Source organism: Aedes albopictus, chromosome 3 (genome assembly GCF_035046485.1).
Source record: "Aedes albopictus strain Foshan chromosome 3, AalbF5, whole genome shotgun sequence".
Lineage (NCBI taxonomy): Eukaryota > Metazoa > Arthropoda > Insecta > Diptera > Culicidae > Aedes > Aedes albopictus.
Genome location: NC_085138.1, coordinates 165,562,750 through 165,589,956, shown reverse-complemented (window position 1 = coordinate 165,589,956; position 27,207 = coordinate 165,562,750). Strand labels below are relative to the sequence as shown.

Below are 27,207 nucleotides of genomic sequence, written 5' to 3'. Positions count from 1 at the left end.
GATTTTTGCGCGTTATTTCCAGATTCGCGCTTTTTTTTACTTTTTTTTTAAATAATAAAACAGGGTTGCCGATTATACCACATCTGCATCACTTACCAAGAGAGGTCTTCGTATAACAACTAAGTCTAACTTACGTGGTGTCCTCATTATTACTGTTGTTTACCGTGAAGCAAATTCTCCTTATCATTTTATTTTCAGGACATCATTTGGGTTTGTATCCGATTGCCAAAGTTTTAGTTATTTTAAATTAGTTTATTTTAAATATTTCCAAATCTCATTGATTGGCAGCACTGTCAGTGCGCCAATCATGTCTCTAGCAAGGTTGCATTGCCCGTAACATAGCATCTCGCAAAGACCCCATGAGTGTCTCTCAGAGCATCCGACGCCCTGCTTGTATTGGTACTAACAAGCTGTTACTAAATTGTATTAGTTCTTCTATTCTCCACGCTTGATCTTACACATATCTTCATCCGACTTGACTTTTCCACCTCCTCTTCCCCATTAAATCCTTGCTTAACTAGCGATAATCCCCCACTATAAAAGCTCCATTTCAACTTGTCTACTCTCCCCCTGTATTGAGAGAAAAAGATATTACGACCTAGTAAAACGTCCTCGATAAACACCAGTGGTGGTATTCCCGAATTGCCCCCGCACAGCCATACTCCACCTTCCTCCTAAGTGAAAAATATACACTGCATCACTATTACTCACGCATTCTTTATCCGTTCCCTCGAGCCTCTCTCCCACCAGCCCCCCTCCGTACTTCGCATGATCTAGTTGTAGCTGCGCGATCCATCAACCTAAGCGCTGCAACTGATAGCAGAAAACTGAGAGCAAGAGAAATGCTGCCAGAAGACTTTCGTGCACCCCGCATTGTTTTGAGAGTAATCGACGTCCACTCCCATTATACACATATACGCCTCCTACCTCGCTCCATCCAAACATACTCACGCTTCTCGGTTCCGAAATTTCAATCCCCTTGTAGTGTCGTACTTACCATTTCACGAATGGAGTTGTCGCTTGTTTGTGTGAATGAATCGTCATGGCTGGTGCTAACCCTCTGTCACCAAACCCACGGAGTGTGATTCTAGCGTCTCACTCCGGCTCACTGTACTCTTACCTTCTACCGGCGTCGCTTACTCTTACCGATCCAACAGCGCTCCACCCTCCCACTCCATCAACCAAGCCATCAGTTGTGGGGCAGAGTTATGGTATGGAAATGCCGTCGCTCCTGTTTCGACAGCATATCCATAAAGCCCACTGCTTCCCCGATTGCTCTTCACTCGATAACGGTGCACTTTTCGGACTTTCCAAAAATTTCTTTTTTTTTTTTTTTTTTGAAATTCACAACACAGCGCTCACTTTCCCAACATGATTTGTAAATACACCGCATTTGTTCACTCTCTCACACTCCCAGCTACTGTTGTGTATTAGTAGTATACACTCCACCGTTGCCCAACCGAGTTGCCACTACTACCACTGACAAGAAAATTTTCGCCGCTGATCCGCTGTAATGGCCGCTGATTTTCAGAATAAAATCGTAATTATACGCCCTCCGAGGGCTCTCATCTCCGATCCTAAACCTTTCAATTACAATTTTCGTAACACTTTACACTCCTCCGGCGGCCAAACTAATAATTCTTTTATAATTCACTCACTTTTTCTCGCATTAATTCTCGACCCGATAAAACCGCAGCAGGTGGCATTGCCAGCGTTGCCAGAACTCCACTAGAGTGGGTCAACGTTGTATGGAGAAACTTTAAATTTGATCGTATCAACCCGGACCAAAGCTTTTTCAATCTATATTAGCGTCCAAAACAACTGTGCAAAATTTGGGAGCGATTGGTTGCGTCCCCGCATTGCGATTGAAATTTGTATGGAAGTTGGTATAGAAAAACGTACTTTTTTACATTTTACTCATATGTTGATTTTTTTTGTCTAATACCATATAATTAATGACGTTAAAGTATAGCTTAGGATATTCTGAAAAACTTTGCCGAAGACCGCAAAATGATCTGACGCATGTGAAAACCAAAAATTGATATTTTATTATTGATGTTATTCCTTTACATGTTAAATGTTAAGCACCACCGGGCAATCTGTACGACGTACGTTATAACTTTTTTCACAAATGTCGGATCACTTTACGAACTTCGGCAAAGTATTTCGGCATATCCTAGGCTTCAACGTCATTAGTTTGATCGTTTTAGACGAAAAATTTCAATTTATGAGAAAAATGCAAAAAAGCACGTTTTCCCATACTAAATTCCATAGAAATTTCAATCGCAATACGAAATACGGGGAAGCAAGCAATCGCTTCCAAACTATGCACTGTTGTTTTGGACGCTAAAAGGAATCGAAAAAGCTTTGTTCCGGAAAATCGACTTTGTTGACCCAGTGTAGTAACCACGTACCTGAATGGCAAGATCTCGCAGCTTGCAATAATTAACATGAAAGTAAACGAGTTTATCACCGATGAGTTGTCAGTTTTCTCAAAAACATCGACAACCACCACCGAGAATCTATCGATTCAAAAAAAAAATCTCTCATAAAATCACTGTTTCAAAGTCAAGAGGAGCCAATGTGGACCTCCCAGATCATAGTTCTTCAACACGTTGTTTTTTGAAACCAGGACTATATGCCTCTGAATACAACAGAGCAATGGTTCATCTTTCTAGCAATTCTAAATCAGTGTCACAAAATCTAAACCCTTTCTACAATGACAATCCAAGTAACAATGGTATCAGAACTGTGAGAATCACAGCTGAACAATGGTTGGTTAATGGTGTCAATAACTGAATAAGCTGAAAGCTGAATATCAAGTTGAATAGTAGCTTGTTTATGTATAAGTAACGTATCTCTTGTACAGCCTATCATCATATGCTGAATATGATACTCAATAGAAGATTATCCATCTACTCTACATTTCTTTATTCAGCTTATCTTCAATATTGAAGGTTTACCTTTTAATAAAGTAAATATAAAAACAACAGAAATAACATTCAGTACCACCACTTCAAAAAAAAAAAACCTGGGGAATATGGAAAAGTGATGACGGTCATATTTTCGAAAAACATAGAAAGGGATTTTGTCCTCTCCGATCATCGAACGTTGGATTTCAAAACTGCAGCAGAAGCCACCATATCGAAAAGTAATCTCCACGGAATATGCAAATGATACAGTAAAGCCTGTATCCGCAATAATCGGGACACAGAAATAAGGCTGTAACTCTGCCATGAATAAAAAAACGGACAAAAAAATTTACTAAATCCTAATTGATGTTGGTTTATTATTTGTGCCAAATTTCATAAAAATCGGTGCATTACTTTTAACTGTAGCTCAGAAACAAAACAATGTGCGTTTAACTATTTTGTACAGTCACGACCAATTTTCATCTGCATGACAGATGGTTATTTTGCGATACCGACCAAAGTTCAGCAAGAATAGTAACGAAATTTCGTAGGCAGTTGTGATACATACAAAGGCACTTTCATACAAAATTTCATCAACTTTGATCAACTGGTGTGAGAGCTACCAGCTTTGATAGGGGTGAGTGTTAGTGAAAAATTTTCGTGTTTTTCATATGCGATGTTAGCCTATTAATAGCTTTTAAATGCCTCGGTCAATTTCCATGAAATTTTCACAGAAGATAGTTAATTAAGTGCACACTATAACTGTGAAATTTTATGATTTTTGGAATTGTACTTTCAACAGTACAATCAGAACAATAAGGGGTGCTCACTAATTGCTGTCAAAAGGGGTTAAATCAAGGTTAGTCCCAATACATTTTTTGACTATAAAATTTTTAATAATGCATCGATTTTTTTGAAATTTTGCCCATGCTAGAAACGTATATTGAAAAGATTGTGTTCAAAATTTCAGCCATATCCTTTTCCAATTTCAAAAGTTAAAGCGCTGACAAGCAAATCTAGGTGCTGTACAAAATTCAAATGCCCACGTTCTACTATTTCATTGCTACAACAAAAAGTACTGCCCTGATTCAGATGAAATTTTGCAGGTGAAATCTACACATCTTAAGATGTTCCCAGGTGAAATTTGAGCAATTTCAAAGTGTCCATCGCAGAGTTATTGCTGTATTTCTGTGTCCCGATTATTGCGGATACAGGCTTTATTGCTAGATTACATATTTTTATTCCAAAGCTTCATCTGATCGTCATCTGTTCTATAAATAGAATGGTAAATTATTCCCATTCTGGATATAAGCGCTTCTACAACCTTTATTCAGCCACCCGGAGAGCGTAAATCAACTTATGGCTGAATAAAATCACAATCAAATTGGATGTTTAAGAGCTGAACAAACGATTACAGCTCTTTTGCACAGCTTTTGTTCAAATGAAGGCTGATTTGCACAAGCTATAGAAGCGCTTAATCAACATCAAATTGTTACCTGGGAAGTACCTACAAGCTCGACTTTCCCAGCAATCACTTGAACGAAGGGAAGAAATTTCGCTTAATTAACACACTTTGCCCTTTCATAGATGTATTTTTTCAAGAAGATGAAAAACTGACTTTCATCCACCAAATTAAACACAAAATGTCTACGGCTGATGAAATTCCTATTCAGCAGAACCTTACAAATACCCCTATCAATGGAGCCAAGCGGTATCCGAGCAAATTCAAAAACTCCTTGGGACAGGAATAGTGAGGGGATTCCGCTTACCTTGGACATCACCAAGTCTGGTAGTGCCCAAGAAAATGATGGACAACTCAGGTCAGCAAAAGCATAGAATCGTCATCGATTACGGGAAACTTAACGAAAAGACTCCTGCTGATCGATATCCGATTCCAGAGACTAGCGAGATCCTTGATAGACTAGGCAAATCGCAACAGTTTACTGTGCCAGATCTCGCCAGCGCAGGGCTTGGCTGAATGAATAAGTGAACATGAACATACAATTATCGTTCCCAACAGGGTTCCTGATTTCCACTTTTCATCTTCTTCCCCATTCGAAGACAGTCAGCAGCGAACGGTTATCGCTTGAGTTCGTGTGTGCGCTTGTCAGCGACGACAGCAAACTCCGGCGAACGGTGGGAAGCCACACTTGGAAATTATTCATTCGTCCACATTCGCATCGCAAGCGAATGCGATTCGTGAGTGATGCGATTGATATTGTGCATACAAATTATTGATGTTTTCGAATTATTTTCTTTGCTAATCTAGCATTTCAGCGACAATACAGTAAAAATGTATGCATTACATGCAGAAATTCTCTTCTACTTATGATAATAGCCGCTTCGATCGCTCACCAGTATTCTTCACCATTCGCCATTCATTCATTCGCTTGCGATCCAAACTGCGACGAATGGCAACGAATATTCATGTCAAGCAGATGGCTCGTCGCTTCCCACTGGTGATGGGGTTGCGTGTTTGATCATGACGATCCGTTTGCTGCATCTTTCTCGATTCGCTTCAGCAAAGAGGAGTGAATATGAATGGAGTGAGGCGAATATACCGATCCTTGGTTCCCAAAAACGTTCGTGAGTATACATGCCTCACGAGGAATAAATTTTACGGAACCCCGTGAATATTGATTCCTAACTAAACAGAGCAGCAGTGAACGAACCAAACGACGAACGAAAAATACAACACAAAGAAGTTGAAGATTGTTTGTCCCATGCCACAATGCTGCTGAGCTGCACCTATTTATTGGAAACGACGGCGTCGAATATTCTGGTGTGTGTTTGTTTATCGCCGTGAAGCAACACATGCGTTCTCGCTCTTACATGTGGCTTGGATATATCTGTCTCTGTTGCTGATAGTGTGTACGTTTGATTCGTTCATTTCGCAACAAGCAAAGGAGAGTGGAACTGGCATTCCTCGCTTCGGCCAGCCCCGACGAGTGATAAACATTCATCGCCGCGGTTGGTCGTGAATATACTTCAGCATGAGGCATTCGCACCCACCGGTGGACTTGAGTGTTGTTTAGTTGCTTCTGCCGTTCTTCGTGAGGCAAGCGATGTGCGATGGTGTGCAGTCCAGGAGAGCGAACGAAAAATGTGATTCAAAGCAGCGTGAAAACTAGCAATTCATTCATTTTTGAATGAATCTTCCAAGCTCTGCGCCAGCGGCTTTCGTCAGATTGAGATTGATCCCGCCGACATCCCCAAAACAGCTTTCAATGTTGACAGAAGCAAGTTCGAGTTCGTTCGAATGCCTTTCGGGCTGAAAGACGCCCTCGCAACGTTTCAACGATTCATGGATTCCGTTCTTCGTAAGCACCTTTAATGTGCTTCGTTTACATGGAGGACAGCATAATATTTTCGAAGACGTTGGAGGAACATCTCCAAGATATTCGGAAAATATTACAAACCCTCAAAGAAGCAAATCTGATACCTAGTACAAGGGGATAAGTCAGAAATCCTAAGAAAAGAGGTCGAATTCCTAGGTCACGTAGTGACAACGGATGGAGTAAAACCTAACCCAAAAAAGATAGAAGCCATAAAAAAGTAACCATTACCAAGAAATCCAAAGAAGCTGAAATCATTTTTGGAAACGACTAGCTATTATAGACGGTTCATTCCCCGGTTTGCTCATGTAGCAAAGCCAATGAAGGGAAAACTTAAGGAAGAGTCCAAAAAGGGAATATTTGGAACGAACCTTAAGAGCGAAGCTATTGTTTTGTGAAAATATTTTTAAGAAAGCACAGTTTATACTTTTCCGTCTAACTGGCAAACTAAGCCAAGAATCGTTTGATCGGTATGCTGAAAAGTTGAAAGTTGTGTATTCTGAAATTGAAAGTACTATTAGGAGTAAACTATCAGCAATGACTACTCTCGACACAAATTGACTCCCAGTGCCTGTGAAGCTGAAATGAGACAGGCTAGCCAAAGAATACGTCCGTGGGAGAATTTAGAAAACCGGTAGAGCAGTTGGCTGCAAAACTCGCAACTGCCCACATTTCAGCGAATACTTTTCAGAACGAGACTGCAGCCGCTGCCATTGTGCAACCAATTGCAATGAGTGCGTTCGTGGCGTTGAATAGCACGCAAACCGCTTTTTATGTTAAGGCTAGAAACCCATCTAGTCTAAACAAGGCATTCTCTGATGCCTTGGAGGTGGTCCCGAAGAAGAGGTGCTCACATCTTCTTACTTTTTATAGACGACCTAAACTATTTCACATATATCGATACATTTTCAAAATAGGCTCAAGTTCGTTTGATCGAGTCCAGAGCTGCTGTAACCTCATTTCGGAAGTTATCAAAATTCAAATTCCCAGAAACATTGGTAATGGACCAAGAAAAGTTGTTTATGGCAGGAGAATTGGTGAATTTTTACAACATTAATAAAATCACTCTCTCTATATTGTGGCCACGAGTAGAATCGAAATGAATGGAATTGTTGAAAGTTTCCATTGAATCGTTTTGGAAATTTATCGAATATCTAAAGCAGAAAATCCCGGAACAATTAATGGAGATTTATGTCATAAAATACAACAATACCATACACTTTTTCACTAAATATACCCCATACGAAATAGTAATCCCCAGTTCTCAAAGTTTCCAGATAAAAGAGACAGTACACAAAAACCTACTGACAACACATACCAAGGACCTGAAACGTTATAACCGTATGACAAAACATACAACGATCGAGACAGGTATTGACGCATATGAGAAGACTAGACGTAGAGTAAAAACGACACCCCGATATAAAAGGATTACAATAGCAAAGGTTTATAAAAGCATGTTCTGAATAAAGCCAACAACCTGCAACCACTTGCCGGTATGCTAAGATATGCACGTGATATTGTTGTAAACTGTAGAAATTGAGCTAGTTATATGTACGTTAAGATCTGTTAAATAAACGAAGCAGTCTGAAAGTGGACATCAATGCGTGAGGCGTATAAATTTGATGACAACCCCACTTTCTAGTTTAGAATCAGTGCTTTAATTGGTGACAGCGGAAACTTACCGCTCAAAGAACTAGGAAAACGTTATTTCTGACTCAGTAATTCAGAAAAGCTTAGTAATAAAATAAAGTAATAAGTGAATCAATTAACAGTAGATAAAAAGACTTAAACTTGAGAATTTAGTGAATTTGACTGATTCCAAATCAAATCACCTAAGAGAAAACCATTCAGTTTGGTTCGAGTTACAACAACTCAAAGAATTAATTGAACGAGAATATTTAAGTTTATATATAAACAAAACCAGAGCAATAACTGCTGATGGTATAAATACAAAAAAAAACAGTTGTTACAAGACGCTCTTGAACAATTTTGGTTTCGACACAAATTCAACCGTAAACGAATGGAAGACAAATGTGCTGATGGAGCTCTATACTGAATTTGGTTCCCGTATAAAGCGAGCAACTCGGTTCGTTTTGGGTAGTAAATCATTCACCCGTTCCATTATCATTCGTTATGTCTTACATTGTTACGTACACGCCGATCCCCAATTGCACCGTGCGTTTAATAGGAGATTTCGAATCGACCGGGACCTTCGTAGTTGCGAGGGTCCAGCGTTTTTGGAATCTGGACACGGAGAATCTATTTTTTATTTCTAACTCAAATCTTGGTGTTCTTCTATCATTTAGAAAGAAAGAAATTCCATTCATGAAAGAAATGCATATGCCCAAATGGTCTCAGGTAGTTAGGATTGTTTTTCACTTGATTCGTTCTGAACTCAGGTGAACCTTAAAAGGAATACTTTGAAATTGAGACACTGTATTGGCCGCATAGAGCAGATTTACGAGTATTTGGATTTGTTCGCGTTCTATAATAATATTATTTTCATTATTTCAATCCCCAGAATAGATAACACAACTTACGTTGAATTGTTTTAGAACCTCTTTTAGTTTCAAACAAGACTCTAAAACTTCCAGCCAATGTTGCTTGGCATAATGGTAACAAAACCTACTTCACCAAAGAGAAATGCCGAAAGATCGGAGTAACCAAACTCTGCATCTGCAGTCTCGACAACCTAGTAGACACCGCCGGAGACTCGTGTTATTCCAAACTACTGAAAGGGCTATCCGGTAATTGCACCTTCACGAAGTACCACCAACCTCGGGTAGTAAAAAGGATTACAGACAACCACATTGTAATCACAGATGTACGAAACATAGAGATCGATTCGATCTGTCGTTTAACCAGAAGGAACTTGTATCTGGAATGTACCTAATAGAGTCCCACAATTGTTCTGTAATGATAAACGGTACAAAATACAGTAATGCCGAGACATATAGAATGGAACCTGCATTGGTAATGTCATTGGATGGTTTGCACATCAACCAACAGACCCTTGAGACCCAACCAAATATTGATGAAATCCATATCAGAAATAGGCACCAACTGGAAACAATAACAAAACAGCATAAAATTCAGACATACACCTCGCTAAGTATGTCAACTCTCTGTTTCCTTTTAAGTATTTTTGCAGGCCTTCTATGGATAGTCAAAGACGAAGACAAATATTTCTTTATCTAGGATCATCCACGGTGTCCAACGTGAACCCGAAGGACCAACTGGGCAGAACCGAGGTCAACCCAACGAATCTTGGTAATGAACCAAGAAAAGTCGGTTATGGCAGGAGAATTGGAGAATTTTTACAACACCCTAGACAACACCAATAAAATCACTCCCTCTATATTGTGGCCACGGATGAATCGAAATGAGTGGCATTGTTGAACGTTTCCTTTCAACCGTTTTGGAAATTTATCGAATATCTAAAGCAGAAAACCCCGGAGAAAACCCGGGACAATTAATGGAGATTTATGTCAAAATATACCACAACACCATACACTTTTCCACTAAATATACCCGCCACGAGGTAGTAATCCCCAGTTCGCAAAGTTCCCATATAATAGAGACAGTACACAAAAACCTACTGACAACACATACCAAGGACCTGAAACGTTATAACCGTATGACAAAACATACAACGAACGAGACAGGAATTGACGCATATGAGAAGACTAGACGTAGAGTGAAAACGACACCCCGGTATAAAAGGATTACAATAGCAAAGGTTAATAAAAGCACGATTAAAACAGCCGACAGCAGACGAGTAAAAAAAAATAACAATAAAATAAGGAAAATATAACCACTGACTAGATCGACCAATTTCCATCTTTTCAAACGAAAAGTGAAGTTATCATAATCAATACGATGACATTTCCTTGGGGTGCTATGCGTACTATGCTTACATTTGTATTCATAATCAAAACACTCCCTAGAAAACTTTCTCTAGTCAATAATTTAAAAAAAATATGACTAATCTGATTCAAAGTGGGGAAAATAATTGCCATGCTACAAATAGTGCACAAAGTTCTCTTCTGATACTTAAGAAGAGAGAAATAACTACATATTGTCAAAACTTCAATCGCATACGTAGTGCTGGTGAACTATCGGATATTCAAAATAAAATACTAAGTGGTTCTCATACTGTAATTCTAGTAAACGAAACCAACTGGTATGAAGGTAAACGAAATGAAGAGCTTTTCGGTAGTAATTAAAATGTTTACAGAGATGACCACAACGATTGTTGTTCTGAATAAAGCCAACAAACTGCAACCACTTGCCGGTATGCTAAGATATTCACGTGATATTGTTGTGAACTGTAGAAATTAAGCTTGTTATAGTTACGTTAAGATCTTTTGAACAAACGAAGCCGTCTGAAAGTGGACATCAAGGATGGGAAAAAATCATTAAAATATTGCGTATCCCTCACTCACATCCATGCACAATCTGATGCGAGTGTGCTTCTCCCCCAGCCAAGCAGAATCTTTCCACTTTCATTGCCCATTCTTTCTAATCGCCGAGCACCGGGCGACGCAAGCAACGGCGGCCGAATGAATCGCTACCGAATCTGAGTGCCGAAGGTGAACGAACCAATATTGAACGAATGTTTGCGTTCTGAGTCGGGTGCGAGAGCATTCGTTTTGGAACGTTCATTTAGCGTTCAGTGGAAGCATTCACTACTGGGAATTGAATCAGTGAGTGCGTTTTGATTCAATCAGCTGAATGCCACTCGGAAGTTGAGGGAGCGAACGTTCTTTTCATATACACCGATGCAAGCTGATTCAATTCGCTCTCTATTTGTTTCTCTCCTGATTCGCTTCGTTGGCGTCGGTGGCGAGCCGTTCGTGCCGCGTTCGTTCTTAGTGCGCCGTGCTCTCACTCAGTATTGGGTTGTTGGCGTTCTTTTTGCTAGTTTGCATCGCCGGCATTCGGGTGAGCGAATGAGTTTTCCCATGCTTGGTGGACATCAATGCGTTAGGCGTATAATTTTGATGACAACCCCACTTTCTGATTTAGAATTAGTGCTTCAATTGGTCACAGCGGAAACTTACCGCTCAAAGAAGTAGGAAAACGTTATTTCTGACTCAGTAAGTCAGAAAAGCTAAGTAATAAAAAAGTGATGAGTGAATCAATGAACAGTAGATAAAAAGACGTGAAAACTTAGTGTGAAGCAAGTTTAAGTTTACCTTTGTGTGAAGCGCTTCAATAGATAAAGATACCTCAACATCGACAAATGAAGATGAACATCTCAACAATAATCTGGTAATTGTTTATCCTTATTTAACATTTTCTGAACGATTATTTTTACATCGTCAAGTATTTCAAACTGAAAAAGTAAATGTCTGATTCCAAATCAAATCACCTAAGAGAAAATCATTATTTTTGGTTCGAGTAACAACAACTCAAAGAATTAATTGAACGAGAATATTTAAGTTTATATAAAGACAAAACCAGAGCAATAACTGCTGATGGTATAAATACAAAAAAACAGTTGTTACAAGACGCTCTTGAACAATTTGAAAATATAGTTGCAGGTTACGACACAAATTTACCCGTAAACGAATGGAAGAAAAATGTGCTGATGGAGCTTTATACTGAATTTTGTTCCCATATAAAGCGAGCACCTCGATTCGTTTTTGGTAGTAAATCATTCAACAGTTATTCATTATGTCGTACATTATTACGTACACGCCGATCCCAATTGCACCGTGCGTTTGATAGGAGATTTCGAATCGACCGGGACCTTCATTGTCGCGAGGGTCCAACGGTTCTGGACACGGAAGCGGGCAGCCAGACCTCGGTCGTATCCTACACGGCCGAGGAGGAGATCTGAGGACATCCTAGACGAAAGAGAGCGCCTCAGAAATTCATTATCAGAATTTCTGATCTTTCGAGACGGCCCTCAACAGGAGCCGCTGGACCTAAGTGTCTTTTGCTGTCGAGTGACCACAGCAATTAATTGCGACATTGCGGTATTACTTTTATCGGCTGGATAACTCTCAGAGTTGGGTAGTCTAGATAAGAAATCTGCGACTACATTTTCTTTCCCGCTTTAGTTATGAACTCCGAAATCTAGACTCTGTAGTTTAAGTCTTAATCGAGTAAGGGTTGATGATGTTTCCTTTAATCGCCATAGTGAAACTAATGGTGTATGATCACTGTACACTATAAACTTTTGATTTAAGATATAATGCTTGAAGTATTCTACTGCCCATACAATATGGCCAGTAATTCTTTTTCAATTGTATGATATCGTATTTCTGCTCCAGTGAGGGCTCTACTTGCATATGCAATTGGGTGTTCTGTTGTTTTTTCATTTGATAAAACAGCCCCAATAGCGTAGTTGCTAGTATCTGTCGTGATCACAAAAGTGTCGGTGTAATTCGACCTGACCAGAAGTGGTTCAGATGTGAGATAAAGTTTCAGTTTGTTGAATGCATCTTCACATTCCTTTGTCCAAATGTGATTTGATCTTTTTTCAACAAGTCATTCAGAAGTTTCCTGATGTTTGCTACATTTGGAATAAATTTCCCATAGAAATTCACAGATCCTAAACATGAACGAACATCTTTTACTGTTTGCGGATGTTGCATATTTTTGATCGCCTCGATGTTATCTTCAGTTGGTCTCATTCCGTGTTCATCCAAGTCTTGCGGATTTAGCCACGAAGGGTAGGACAAAATAGGCATGGCAAAGATCCGAGTTCGAATCCAGTTGAGGGCGCCGGGAAAATGTATAGTTTTTTTTGTTGTCATATACATATAACGGGCAGTGTGGCCGTGCGGACTAAGATGGAAATCGTGCTGTTGACCGCAGGGTGTGGGTTCGAATCTCACTCAAGTAAGAAAGTAGAATTTTTTTTCTTCAGCTAAACATCTCATACAGTGCATGTAATCAAATTGTTGTTGATTTTGCTTTTATGAAAATTTAATACATACTATTCAACTATTTTTTTTCAAATCTCCTACCTTCCAAGCTTTTAATTGCTACTTCAAAATCAATAGCTGATGAGACACCAAATTTGTATCTGGAGAAATTAGGCCTCGCTCAAATTTTGCGTGGAACCTTCGGAGCAAAAGTCAAATTGGATTTTGGTGTGTTAGACAACAAAATAATTTCTTTGGAAAGGGCGTTCCCCCTATACAACGAATCTTGTAAATTGTTAGGAGACAGAGTCACCACCATGAAATGCGATCATCTAAGCACCAGTCTAGAAATCGGAGCGACTAATATCCGGTCAAAACAACAATTTATTAGAAAATTCTTTCAATAGAGGATTTTGGACCTCGATAGGAGCAATGGACTCTGATGACAGATCTAGGATTGATAAAAATCTAGACAGAGTAAGAAAAAATGAGGAAACATTGAAAGGCAAGCTAGATCATCAGGATTATGTCGTAGACTCAATGTATCATTTACTAAATAACGCATCCGACAAAGTGGACAAACAAACGGAATGGGTTGAGAAAAATGTTGACCTGATTAAACTCAGCGTTGAAAAGGGTTTAAACTTTACCAATGACGTAAAAATGATGATTTATCTGGAAGCTGAATTGATAGAATTAGGACTGTGGATTGTCCAATTATCGGATAACATAGAACAGAGCCAAAAAAAATTAATCAATATTTTATTACATAATAAATTGGACGAACTGCTAGATCTCATTGAACCCACCCAATTCTTGATCGAATTGGAGAAATACGAAATCAATATCTCGGAAGATATAGGGTGAAATTGGCCCAGGTATATTAAATGAGGAATATTCGGATGAGGAAGGCGATCGCGGCGGATGTCAACGTCTACCCCTTCGAGTTCGTTGAGTCTACCAGTGCTACTATTGCCAACGATGACAGCTTCACAGTTGATCCCTTGGTCGAGTCTGAGGTGGCCAGTCCTGCTGACTATCTCCAAGCATGTTCGTGCGGCTCCGTAGAATCATTCCACTACTGTTATAGTGGACTGTCCGACTTCGTTGGACCCAACGCTGGTGCGTGGGCCCAAAAAAAATGTAAGTATATGGTTAATAATGGCTCTTTATGGCCCATTAAAATTCCTCTTGTTATGTCCATTTCCTAAATCCTCGGTGTTACCCTCTAAAGGGTTGACATCTTGGAAGTTAGTGATATATTTATTATTTTGTCTTCTACAAAAGAAATTAACTCCATATTATTTTTGAACTGAAATTAGAGACCTTAGAGAGCATTTTAGGATGGGAGAATCCCGTTCTAACTTGGCACAAAGTCTCTAAATTTTCTTTCATGTCTCGTTTCCTTTATATCATAAATCAGTGGATTTTCGACATAAAGGAGACTACATATGGATGCTCAAATGATGCTACCAGAGCTTCTACTTGACATGATTAAATAAAAATTTGCATGAAATATGTAACTGCTCAAAGAAAGTTGAAAATAAAGACGGTGCGACTTATGAAAAAAGCTTAGTGTTAAGCTAAGTGTTATATTTAATATATTTTGATAACGAAACGGAAAACACGGACATTGTGAATAAAAGAGATATCACATCCCTGTGTATAGTAGTTTTAGATAACCTCTTAAAGGAAGGGCGTTACAACCTCACTGATACACTAGAAGTAGTGAGATCAAAGGTTCGACAATCATATTTAATACTAGACCAGACAGAAGTCTTGCCAACAAGAAAACGGCAAACTTCAGACCCAAGTAATTGTTTTACCTAAAGATTGTTTTGAAAAGACACCTCCATCGTCAACATTAGTAGAGAACGAAGAACAACTTAACAATTTAAGAAGTGCGTTTCTAGAAAACAGTTCACATTTCGAGAGAAGATTAAACAAATCATTCATCAAAATGGCATTTGCACAAATTCCACCAATTCAATGCATCCCAGAATTCGAGGGAAAGGCAGAATCCCTCTCTACCTTTCATAGCCCAAGTTGATTTTTTCGCAGATCAACTTGCGGAAAACGAAGACCACAGAGCACTCTCAAATGTAGTGAGTATGAAATTGAGAGGAGAGGCACTATTAAGCCTACCAAACATCCACAGGAAATACTTGGAATGAAGTAAAAGCAAAGTTAGAACAACGGTTTCGCCCTCTAAAAGACATTGCGTATATAATGAAGGAAATAGAAATTTTGTGGCAAAAGAAAGATGAGCCATAAGAAAGAGCCCATGAACTGTATAAATGGGTAGAACAGGAAGGACAATATGCTCTAACCCACCTACGTAAACATTTCCAAGCAGGATTACGTAATAGAAGGCTCGCACAAGCGGGAAAATCACAAAGAGACAAAACTTTTCCGGAGTTAACATAATGGTTACAAAACGAGTGTAAAGAAGGGGAGGAACTTAGGGAAATAAATTCAAGAGTAGAATCAGTTAACTCCAAAGAAGAAAATAAGACTCGCGAAAACCCTCATCAAAATAAGAACCCAGTGAACAACAAGTTTTCATATCAAAATTTTAACAAAATGAGATTTTATACTAACAACAACAATCTTCCAGGACATGCCCCTTATCAAAATGTTGCATCTCCAGAATGTAATAACATCAGAGGAATCGATAACATTCCAAATAGCAACTTTCAAGGAAGGTATCCGTATACAATTTATAGAAGTCAGTTGATAGAAGTTAGTTTATAGATGAATGTCCAGCGGGAAGTCTGGATGGGGAAGTCTAGAGAGTGAAAGTGAGAGCTGTGCTCAAGTGTTATGCTTTAGTTTTAAGTGTTTTAGTTTTTATAGAACAATGGACAATATAAGTGAAGAACTGGACGTGATGTAGCAATTATCAATTTGATGACAGTACCATGTGGGAGGGAGGGAAATAAAGTACACAAGTTCTGTACAATGTGGAGTTTGTTGCATTACGTTGACTGTGCAATTATGATGCGTTGATGAGGTGTTGCGTTGGTTTAAATACCTCTGTCAAAGCTGTAACAATCACAGTTTGACCTGAAGTGCATAGTTTCTTAGTACAATGTACCGACCTGGAATCGATCAACGTTCTAACTTCGAGAGGATGGACCAGCCTGAATTCAAACAACGTTCCCGCTTCAAGAGGTCCGACCCGGGCTGAATGCCCCGGGAATGGACGAATACCGAGGGGACCTAGCGGCAGTGGGCGAAAAATCTGAGCCTGGCTCATCCAAACTTCTTTGGTAACGTTTTTGGAGGTGGCCCCTGGGTGGGCTGCCATCAGGAAGTCTTGCTTCCTTGTCATTTTGGTCAGTTTTATGGAAGCATTTTCTTAGTATAATATTACTGCTATCGATCTGTTGAGGGAGATTCCCTTATTCCCTTCTATTAGAAAATCATTCAATTTGGTTCGAGTTACAACAACTCAAAGAATTAATTGAACTAGAATATTCAATTTTTTTATAAAACAAAACCAGAGCAATAACTGCTTATGGTATAAATACAAAAAAACAATTGTTACAAGACGCTCTTGAACAATTTGGGTTACGACACCAATTTAACTGTAAACGAATGGAAGAAAAATGTGCTGATGGAGCTTTATACTGAACTTTGTTCCCGTATAAAGCGAGCAACTCGGTTCGTTTTGTTATCATTCATTATGTCGTACATTATTACGTACACGCCGATCCCCTATTGCACCGTGCGCTTGATAGGAGATTTCGAATCGACCGGGACCTTCGTAGTCGCGAGGGACCAACGGTTCTGGATACGGAACCGGGCAGCCAGACCTCGGCCGTACACAACACGGCCGCAGAGGAGATCTGTCGACATCTGGGATGTTGAAAGTTAAAAATTGAAATATTTCAAGTACTTCAATTTGTTTGATTTTTCTGAATGAAATCATATCAATATTTTTAAGCGCTGTTATCGGCGCTTTATTTTGATTCAAGCAATTACAAAGTTTATGAAAGAATCTTTTGGTGTTAATCATAGATTCTATGACATAAAATTACTATGACATAGAATTACTTTTATCTTTCTGGTGGATACTGTACGTGCCTGACTCTATACAAAAATTCAAATCGATCGGTTTGAAATTGTCTTAGTTATAGCGGCAAGTGCCCAAATGGTACAGGACCCTACTCACAAAGAGGTTTTCCATCAACCGAACACCAGACTTACTTGTGGTACAAAAGTAGAATGTTCAATAAACACTACGGATGATGTACCAATCCACCAAAAGGTATACCAATATCCTGCAGCCTATACAGAAGAAGTTAGGAAACAGGTTGATAAACTTTTAGCCGACGGTATAATTAGGCCTTCAAGATCGGCTTGGACTTCTCCTGTATGGATAGTGCCGAAAAAGGCAGATGCATCCGGTGAAAAAAGTTTAGGATGGTTATAGATTATAGGAAAAGACAATTTCCGATCGATACCCAATGTCTGAGATTGGTTATATAATTGATCAACTTAGGGGACAAAAACGTTTTTCCACATTAGATCTTGCGTCTGGGTTTCATCAAATTCGGAAGAAACAAAGCGATATTGAAAAGCCAGCATTCTCTACAAATAACGGCAAGTATGAATTTACCAGAATGCCGTTTGGTTTGAAAAACGCGCCTGCGACTTTCCAGAGGGCAATTGATGATGTTCTTAGGGAACACATAGGAAAGATTTGCTACGTATATATAGATGATGTGATAGTTTTTGGTAAAGATCTAGCAGAACATTTGAAAAATTTAGACACTATCTTCAGATCTTTGAACGCTGCTGGATTGAAGATACAGTTAGATAAATCTGATATTTGTAGCATACTAGATATATTAAAACTATAGATAAGCTCATTAATAACAGAATAATCAAATCTTGCAAGGGTCAGGAATTCCCAGGTCGTAAACAGATACAAAAAAACCCGACCGTTATAAAACCTTTTGTTTATAACGCCATAAAGTAAAAAAAAACCCAAACTACCCAAAACAGTCATCATCACATTTTGTCCAATGTCAAGAGCGAATAGCTACCCGCTATTCGCAAACACCCAAACAGTTTTTACAATGTCACAAACGAACAGCTACCCGCTATTTGTAAACATGAAAACAGTTACCTGACTAATTGTAAGCTAGTATTTAAAATTTTGGTGAAAATAAATGACAGACAGTTGATAACCAAAAAGTAGTGTGCGGACACGCCGTCCGCTGTTCTTATTTAAACATCACAACCACTATCCGTCTGAAGACTCTGTTATCGGGAATATAACAAGAGCATACGAAATATTCTGCATCAAGATGTTGAATTCCCAGGCTATATAATAAGCTCTGATGGAATTAAACCAAACCAAAAGAAAATAGGAGCCATCAAACAGTTTCCAGAACCTAAGAATCTAAAGGAACTCCGAGGATTGTTAGGCATGATGGGCTATTATCGAAGATTTGTCAAAGATTTTGCTAAAATAGCAAAACCCTTGACAAACCTTCTAAGGGGGGGAGAGAAGCCCTGCCTCAAACAAGAGAATAAATTAAAATGACAAAGAAAAACAATACTTCCAGAAAATGAAAAGTTTACTTTCGTCTTCCATATATCCAGATTTTAACAAACCCTTTATATTGATGACTGATGCATCTGATTTTGCTATCGGTGCAGTTCTGTCCCAGGGAGAATTGGGAAAAGACAAACCGATACACTTTGCATCAACAACCCTATCACAAACAGAAGAGGGATGTTCGGTACCCGAGAAAGAAATGCATGCGATTTACTGCTCACTTCAACCCTTTAGAAACTATTTGTATGGAGCAAAGTTTAAGATATTAACCTCATCGTGCGTTTGATAGGAGATTTCGAATCGACCGGGACCTTCGTAGTCGCAAGGGTCCAACGGTTCTGGACACGGAAGCGGGCAGCCAGACCTCGGTCGTACCCAACACGGTTGAGGAGGAGATCTGAGGACATCGTAGACGAAAGAGAGCGCCTTAGAAATTCATTATCTGAATTTCTGATCTTTCGAGACTGCCCTCAACAGGAGCCGCTGGACCTAAGTGTCCAGCCTGTTGGGTTAAGGTTAGAAATTAGCGGGTTAAAATTTTGCGGCGATGCCGCCGCATTTTGTAGATTAAATGTATTATTGAATAAAAAATCTATTTTTTATTTCTAACTCAAATCTCGGTGTTCTTGTATCATTTAGAAAGAAAAAAATGCATATGCGCAAATGGTCTCAGGTAGCCTGGATTGTTTTTCACTGGATTCGTTCTGAACTCAGGTGAACCGTAAAAGGAATGTTTTGAAATCGAGACACTGTATTGGCCGTATAGGGCGCCTGGATTGTTTTGACTTCAAGTAAACTCAAAGGAAAAAAATGTTGGGATACAATTTCAACCATCATCCGTGGCCGGGACACGGCTAGGGTTCATCGCGCCCAAGAAAGATACGATGTAAACACAAGGCGGTTGCTTTGTTTTGAAGAATTGGGTGCCAAATTCCGAAGACGATGATGATCCTGGGGATTAGAAATCTCAGTAGGGTTGCTTTTGCGAACACGTCCAAGTCAGGCGTGGTTAGGATATTTAGGCTTTTGACATTAAGGCGCTTGGTTATACGCCCAAGTTAGAAGAACCATGACTTTTTTTTTCAAAGAACGATAATATTCACGATGATGATGAGTAGAACAGGTAGAGTTCTAGGTTTTCACATGTATGGCATCAAGGATTTTAGACATGCCCAAGGCTTTGGCTTCAATCAGGGAGTTGAGTCCAGAGTGCAGTCCACGAACCAGTCCGCAGTTCAGTCCACAAGGGTCAGTCAGCAGTTAGAGTCAAAATAGTGAATTTATCAAAAGTGTAAAAAGAAAACAAAAACGGTGCGACTTATGAAAAAAAACATTGTTAAGCTAAGTGTTATATTTAATATATTTTGATAACGAAACGGAAAACACGGACATTGTGAATAAAAGAGATATCACATCCCTGTGTATAGTAGTTATAGATAACCCCTTAAAGGAAGGGCGTTACAACCTCACTGATACACTAGAAATAGTGACAATCATATTTAATACTAGACCAGACAGAAGTCTTGCCAACAAGAAAACGGCTAACTTCAGACCGAATCATATACATTGAAATTGTTTTACCTAAAGATCTTTTTGAAAAAACACCTCTATCGTCAACACTAGTAGAGAACGATGAAGAAGCTTTAGGAGAATCTTTTCGCAATAACGAAAATTTCGAAGAACAACTTTAACAACAATTTAAGAAGAGCGTTAGAAAACAGTTCACATTTCGAGAGAAGATTTAACAAATCACTCATCAAAATGGCATTTTCACAAATTCTAGCAATTCAATGCATCCCAGAATTCGATGGAAAGGCAGAATCCCTTCTACCTTTCATAGCCCAAGTTGATTTTTTCAAAGATCAACTTGCAGAAAACGAGGATCACAGAGGCACAGAGCACTCTTAAATGTAGTGAGTATGAAATTGAGAGGAGAGGCCCTATTAAGCCTACCAAACATCCACAGGAAGTACTTGGAATGAAATAAAAGCAAAGTTTGAACAACGGTTTTTCCCTCAAAAGGACATTGCGTTCATAATGAGGGAAATAGAAATTTTGTGACAAAAGAAAGATGAGCCATTTGACAGATTTTGTAGAGCCCATGATTTGTATGAATGGGTAGAACACGGAGGACAACATGCTCTAACCCACCTACGTAAACATTTCCTAGCAGGATTACGTAATAAAGGGCTCACACAAGCGGGAAAATCACAAAAAGACAAAACTTTTCTGGAGTTAACACAATGATTACAAAAGAAGTGTAAAGAAGGGGAAGGACTTATGGAAATAAATTCAGGAGTAGAATCAGTTTACTCCAAAGAAGAAAATAAGATTCGCAAAAACCATCATTAAAATAAGAACCCAGTGAACAACAAGCTTTCTTATCAAAATTTCAACAAAAGGAGATTTTATACTAACAATAACAATCTTCCAGGACATGCCCCTTATCGAAATGTTGCATCTCCAGAATGTAATAACATACCTATCAAAGGAATCGATAACATTCCTAATAGCAACTTTCAAGGAAGTTATCCATATACAATTTATAGAAGTCAGTTGATAGAAGTTAGTTTATAGATGAATGTACAGGAGGGAAGTCTGGATGGGGAAGTTTAGAGAGTGAAAGTGAGAGCTGTGCTCAAGTGTTAAGCTTTAGTTTTAATTGTATTAGTTTTTATAGAACAATGGACAATATAAGTGAAGAACTGGACGTGATGTAGCAATTATCAATTTGATGACAGTACCATGGGGGGGTGGGACGAAAATAATGTACACAAGTTCTGTACAATGTGGAGTTTGTTTCACAGTCAACGTAACGCAATTATGATGCGTTGATGAGGTGTTGCGTTGGTTTAAATACCTCTGTCAAAACTGTAACAATCACAGTGTGACCTGAAGTGCATAGTTTCTTAGTTTCTTCGAGAGGATAGACCGACCCGGGCTGACTGCCCCGGGGATGGACGAATATCGAGGGGACCCAGCGGCAGTGGGCCCAAATCCCAAGCGCCCAGTGGGCGAAAAATCTGAGCCTGGCTTATCCAAACTTCTCTGGTAACGTATTGGTGGTGGCCCCTGGGTGGGCTGCCATCAGGAAGTCTTGCTTCCTTGTCATTTTGGCCAGTTTTGTGGAAGCATTTTCTTAATATAATATTACTGCAGTCGATCTGTTGAGGGAGATTCCCTTATTCCCTTCCCTTAGAAAATCATTCAATTTGGCTCGAGTTACAACAACTCAAAGAATTAATTGAACTAGAATATTTATTTTTTTTTATAAAAACAAAACCAGAGCAATAACTGCATATGGTATAAATACAAAAAAAAAACAATTGTTACAAGACGCTCTTGAACAATTTGGGTTACGACACCAATTTAACTGTAAACGAATGGAAGAAAAATGTGCTGATGGAGCTTTATACTGAACTTTGTTCCCGTATAAAGCGAGCAACTCGGTTCGTTTTGGGTAGTAAATCATTCACCAGTTTCATTATCATTCATTATGTCGTACATTATTACGTACACGCCGATCCCGTATTGCACCGTGCGCTTGATAGGAGATTTCGAATCGACCGGGACCTTCGTAGTCGCGAGGGACCAACGGTTCTGGATACGGAACCGGGCAGCCAGACCTCGGCCATACACAACACGGCCGCAGAGGAGATCTGTCGACATCAGGGATGTTGAAAGTTAAAAATTGAATTATTTCAAGTACTTCAATTTGTTTGATTTTTCTGAATGAAATCATATCAACATTTTTAGGCGCTGTTATCGGCGCTTTATTTTGATTCAAGCAATTACAAAGTTTATGAAAGAATCTTTTGATGTTTATCATAGATTCTATGACATAAAATTACTATGACATAGAATTACTTTTATCTTTGTGGTGGATACTGTACGTGCCTGACTCTATACAAAAATTCAAATCAATCGGTTTGAAATTGTCTGCCCAAATGGTACAAGACCCTACTCACAAAGAGGTTTTCCATCAACCGAACACCAGACTTACTTGTGGTACAAAAGTAGAATGTTCAATAAACACTACGGATGATGTACCAATCCACCAAAAGGTATACCAATATCCTGCAGCCTATACAGAAGAAGTTAGGAAACAGGTTGATAAACTTTTAGCCGACGGTATAATTAGGCCTTCAAGATCGGCTTGGACTTCTCCTGTATGGATAGTGCCGAAAAAGGCAGATGCATCCGGTGAAAAAAGTTTAGGATGGTTATAGATTATAGGAAAAGACAATTTCCGATCGATACCCAATGTCTGAGATTGGTTATATAATTGATCAACTTAGGGGACAAAAACGTTTTTCCACATTAGATCTTGCGTCTGGGTTTCATCAAATTCGGAAGAAACAAAGCGATATTGAAAAGCCAGCATTCTCTACAAATAACGGCAAGTATGAATTTACCAGAATGCCGTTTGGTTTGAAAAACGCGCCTGCGACTTTCCAGAGGGCAATTGATGATGTTCTTAGGGAACACATAGGAAAGATTTGCTACGTATATATAGATGATGTGATAGTTTTTGGTAAAGATCTAGCAGAACATTTGAAAAATTTAGACACTATCTTCAGATCTTTGAACGCTGCTGGATTGAAGATACAGTTAGATAAATCTGATATTTGTAGCATACTAGATATATTAAAACTATAGATAAGCTCATTAATAACAGAATAATCAAATCTTGCAAGGGTCAGGAATTCCCAGGTCGTAAACAGATACAAAAAAACCCGACCGTTATAAAACCTTTTGTTTATAACGCCATAAAGTAAAAAAAACCCAAACTACCCAAAACAGTCATCATCACATTTTGTCCAATGTCAAGAGCGAATAGCTACCCGCTATTCGCAAACACCCAAACAGTTTTTACAATGTCACAAACGAACAGCTACCCGCTATTTGTAAACATGAAAACAGTTACCTGACTAATTGTAAGCTAGTATTTAAAATTTTGGTGAAAATAAATGACAGACAGTTGATAACCAAAAAGTAGTGTGCGGACACGCCGTCCGCTGTTCTTATTTAAACATCACAACCACTATCCGTCTGAAGACTCTGTTATCGGGAATATAACAAGAGCATACGAAATATTCTGCATCAAGATGTTGAATTCCCAGGCTATATAATAAGCTCTGATGGAATTAAACCAAACCAAAAGAAAATAGGAGCCATCAAACAGTTTCCAGAACCTAAGAATCTAAAGGAACTCCGAGGATTGTTAGGCATGATGGGCTATTATCGAAGATTTGTCAAAGATTTTGCTAAAATAGCAAAACCCTTGACAAACCTTCTAAGGGGGGGAGAGAAGCCCTGCCTCAAACAAGAGAATAAATTAAAATGACAAAGAAAAACAATACTTCCAGAAAATGAAAAGTTTACTTTCGTCTTCCATATATCCAGATTTTAACAAACCCTTTATATTGATGACTGATGCATCTGATTTTGCTATCGGTGCAGTTCTGTCCCAGGGAGAATTGGGAAAAGACAAACCGATACACTTTGCATCAACAACCCTATCACAAACAGAAGAGGGATGTTCGGTACCCGAGAAAGAAATGCATGCGATTTACTGCTCACTTCAACCCTTTAGAAACTATTTGTATGGAGCAAAGTTTAAGATATTAACCTCATCGTGCGTTTGATAGGAGATTTCGAATCGACCGGGACCTTCGTAGTCGCAAGGGTCCAACGGTTCTGGACACGGAAGCGGGCAGCCAGACCTCGGTCGTACCCAACACGGTTGAGGAGGAGATCTGAGGACATCGTAGACGAAAGAGAGCGCCTTAGAAATTCATTATCTGAATTTCTGATCTTTCGAGACTGCCCTCAACAGGAGCCGCTGGACCTAAGTGTCCAGCCTGTTGGGTTAAGGTTAGAAATTAGCGGGTTAAAATTTTGCGGCGATGCCGCCGCATTTTGTAGATTAAATGTATTATTGAATAAAAAATCTATTTTTTATTTCTAACTCAAATCTCGGTGTTCTTGTATCATTTAGAAAGAAAAAAATGCATATGCGCAAATGGTCTCAGGTAGCCTGGATTGTTTTTCACTGGATTCGTTCTGAACTCAGGTGAACCGTAAAAGGAATGTTTTGAAATCGAGACACTGTATTGGCCGTATAGGGCGCCTGGATTGTTTTGACTTCAAGTAAACTCAAAGGAAAAAAATGTTGGGATACAATTTCAACCATCATCCGTGGCCGGGACACGGCTAGGGTTCATCGCGCCCAAGAAAGATACGATGTAAACACAAGGCGGTTGCTTTGTTTTGAAGAATTGGGTGCCAAATTCCGAAGACGATGATGATCCTGGGGATTAGAAATCTCAGTAGGGTTGCTTTTGCGAACACGTCCAAGTCAGGCGTGGTTAGGATATTTAGGCTTTTGACATTAAGGCGCTTGGTTATACGCCCAAGTTAGAAGAACCATGACTTTTTTTTCAAAGAACGATAATATTCACGATGATGATGAGTAGAACAGGTAGAGTTCTAGGTTTTCACATGTATGGCATCAAGGATTTTAGACATGCCCAAGGCTTTGGCTTCAATCAGGGAGTTGAGTCCAGAGTGCAGTCCACGAACCAGTCCGCAGTTCAGTCCACAAGGGTCAGTCAGCAGTTAGAGTCAAAATAGTGAATTTATCAAAAGTGTAAAAAGAAAACAAAAACGGTGCGACTTATGAAAAAAAACATTGTTAAGCTAAGTGTTATATTTAATATATTTTGATAACGAAACGGAAAACACGGACATTGTGAATAAAAGAGATATCACATCCCTGTGTATAGTAGTTATAGATAACCCCTTAAAGGAAGGGCGTTACAACCTCACTGATACACTAGAAATAGTGACAATCATATTTAATACTAGACCAGACAGAAGTCTTGCCAACAAGAAAACGGCTAACTTCAGACCGAATCATATACATTGAAATTGTTTTACCTAAAGATCTTTTTGAAAAGACACCTCTATCGTCAACACTAGTAGAGAACGATGAAGAAGCTTTAGGAGAATCTTTTCGCAATAACGAAAATTTCGAAGAACAACTTTAACAACAATTTAAGAAGAGCGTTAGAAAACAGTTCACATTTCGAGAGAAGATTTAACAAATCACTCATCAAAATGGCATTTTCACAAATTCTAGCAATTCAATGCATCCCAGAATTCGATGGAAAGGCAGAATCCCTTCTACCTTTCATAGCCCAAGTTGATTTTTTCAAAGATCAACTTGCAGAAAACGAGGATCACAGAGGCACAGAGCACTCTTAAATGTAGTGAGTATGAAATTGAGAGGAGAGGCCCTATTAAGCCTACCAAACATCCACAGGAAGTACTTGGAATGAAATAAAAGCAAAGTTTGAACAACGGTTTTTCCCTCAAAAGGACATTGCGTTCATAATGAGGGAAATAGAAATTTTGTGACAAAAGAAAGATGAGCCATTTGACAGATTTTGTAGAGCCCATGAATTGTATGAATGGGTAGAACACGGAGGACAACATGCTCTAACCCACCTACGTAAACATTTCCTAGCAGGATTACGTAATAAAGGGCTCACACAAGCGGGAAAATCACAAAAAGACAAAACTTTTCTGGAGTTAACACAATGATTACAAAAGAAGTGTAAAGAAGGGGAAGGACTTATGGAAATAAATTCAGGAGTAGAATCAGTTTACTCCAAAGAAGAAAATAAGATTCGCAAAAACCATCATTAAAATAAGAACCCAGTGAACAACAAGCTTTCTTATCAAAATTTCAACAAAAGGAGATTTTATACTAACAATAACAATCTTCCAGGACATGCCCCTTATCGAAATGTTGCATCTCCAGAATGTAATAACATACCTATCAAAGGAATCGATAACATTCCTAATAGCAACTTTCAAGGAAGTTATCCATATACAATTTATAGAAGTCAGTTGATAGAAGTTAGTTTATAGATGAATGTACAGGAGGGAAGTCTGGATGGGGAAGTCTAGAGAGTGAAAGTGAGAGCTGTGCTCAAGTGTTAAGCTTTAGTTTTAATTGTATTAGTTTTTATAGAACAATGGACAATATAAGTGAAGAACTGGACGTGATGTAGCAATTATCAATTTGATGACAGTACCATGGGGGGGTGGGACGAAAATAATGTACACAAGTTCTGTACAATGTGGAGTTTGTTTCACAGTCAACGTAACGCAATTATGATGCGTTGATGAGGTGTTGCGTTGGTTTAAATACCTCTGTCAAAACTGTAACAATCACAGTGTGACCTGAAGTGCATAGTTTCTTAGTTTCTTCGAGAGGATAGACCGACCCGGGCTGACTGCCCCGGGGATGGACGAATATCGAGGGGACCCAGCGGCAGTGGGCCCAAATCCCAAGCGCCCAGTGGGCGAAAAATCTGAGCCTGGCTTATCCAAACTTCTCTGGTAACGTATTGGTGGTGGCCCCTGGGTGGGCTGCCATCAGGAAGTCTTGCTTCCTTGTCATTTTGGCCAGTTTTATGGAAGCATTTTCTTAATAT

The 27,207-nt window shown here is 39.1% G+C and overlaps 1 protein-coding gene and 1 pseudogene across 2 annotated transcripts in view; one reads left to right on the top strand and one right to left on the bottom strand.

Moving 5' to 3' along the window:
* Positions 1 to 27,207, bottom strand: part of LOC109402771 (SH2B adapter protein 2) — a 561,576-nt gene that overhangs the window by 72,973 nt on the left and 461,396 nt on the right. The gene's annotated exons all lie outside the window — the stretch shown is intronic.
* On the top strand, positions 1,043 to 26,814 carry LOC134284281 (uncharacterized; annotated as a pseudogene).